Below are 1955 nucleotides of genomic sequence, written 5' to 3' on the forward strand. Positions count from 1 at the left end.
TCCTCGGAGCTTCGATCCACGGCATCTCCAACGGCTGAACTTCTTACTGTCTCTTCTCGCTTTAGCTGCCGACTCACTACTTCTCACAACTGGCTACTACACACAATATACGACACTGTCTCCACAGTAGATAACAGAACTCGATGCTCACATCTCAGCTCAGCACTCGCTCCCCACAACGTTGGCACTCCGCCTTTGCTTCGCTATCCTCTCGAAGACTCGTTACTTGTCGGCAACTCCGACTACAATACACGACGACGACACCACACCTTGAGAGTGCCGGCCTTTTATATTTCCTGGGTGGCGGGCCTAGTCTTCTAGACCAAGCAGGCGTGTCTCGCTTCCTAATGGACGGATCGACAAAATTCTCGAAGTTTCGATCCATTTTGTCGCCAAGCTCTGGGATCACTGGCTCGGCATCCGACAGCATCCAATACAGATTACTGTAAATCAGTCTTTCTTATGATCACATTATTCGCGCTGGAAAGCAAAATTACACGTTTGTAACGATATTATTAAGCAAAGAATATGCATTAAATATTGTTTACGTGATGAAATATCTGCTACAAAAGCATTTGAAATGCTGCAAAAGGCTTCTAAAAACAACTGCTTATTAAAAAAAAACCAACAGTATTTGAAACTTTTAGATGGTAGAGAATTCATCGCATGTTATTAGACACATCTGTTAGACCATTCACTTCGATTAATGATCAAGATATCGATGAGGTCAAAGAATTGGTATTTAGTGGTTGTCATTTGACAATAAAAGATATAATTAAACAAATTCTTATATAATTTGGTTCCTATCAAGCAATTTCAAAACATTATTAAGGGTTGTTGCATCGTGGCACTTCCCGAGTTGTTCCGAGAACTTTAAATTTGTTCCAGAAGCAACCACGTGTTCAAGTGGCAAGAGACGCTTTTTCTCAAGGAGATTCCTCTCTAAAATGCGTTATTAACGATAATGAAACTTGGATATATGCCTCCGATACTAAAACAACTCAAGTGAATGGTGCTCAAAAGTTGAAGGAATTATGAAAATGCCATGTCAAAAGTCAAATAAATGTTTAATGTTTTCTTTCACGCACATGGTGTTATAAATTGCAATCAACTGATCAGACAGTCAATAAAGATCATTATTTGAGGATGTAGCGCCATTTGCGTGAAGCAGTTCTTCAAAAACAGCTTGAATCAGAATAATACGCCTTCTCACAGTGCACTTATTGTTCATGAGATTTTAACCAAGCATTCAAAAAATAGGCTCCGCTAATTCCTTATTCACCAAATAAGCACCATGCGACTTTCTTATTTCCACGGTTGAAATCGCCTCTTTGTGTTCGCCGTTTCGATTCTATTCATTCCATAAAAGCAAATTCGCTATGAACTCTGACGGGATTTCACAAAATGACTTTGAAGCATGTTTTGAGAGAGAAACGCGGGCAGAAGTACATTGAAGTCAGAGATTACTTTGTAAGAAATCCAGTAACATTGGGTCAATAAATTGATGCTTTCTGTTTTATGCTACAGATTACTTTTCCACAGAGGGCAAAAATGTAAAGTGAGCAATCTTTAATATATATATTTTTCAGTTAACAGGCATTTACTTCTAAAAAAATTAACTTTCACACTTAACATGAAAAATTCTCGTCATATATAAAATTGTCCTGTTTGGACGTCCTAAAGATTTATTAAAAAAATAAACAAGCAAATTTTGTAAGATAAACAAAAGAAAGGGTCTGAAGATTGTTTTCCAATTTTGGGAATTCATATGTGATACTGCTGCAAGAGGAGCAATTCTTGAAATGAAATACTCAATGATAATACATTATTGTGCATATATTTTATTTTTTTTTACAGAAAATACAAGCTTAAATAAATAGAAGAAAAAGTAAACTAAGGTACAACATTCTAATAAATAATTTACCATTAGACATAGCAATTTTGAATTTTATGAA

The sequence above is a fragment of the Argiope bruennichi genome, chromosome X1 (genome assembly GCF_947563725.1).
Source record: "Argiope bruennichi chromosome X1, qqArgBrue1.1, whole genome shotgun sequence".
In the NCBI taxonomy this organism is placed as follows: domain Eukaryota; kingdom Metazoa; phylum Arthropoda; class Arachnida; order Araneae; family Araneidae; genus Argiope; species Argiope bruennichi.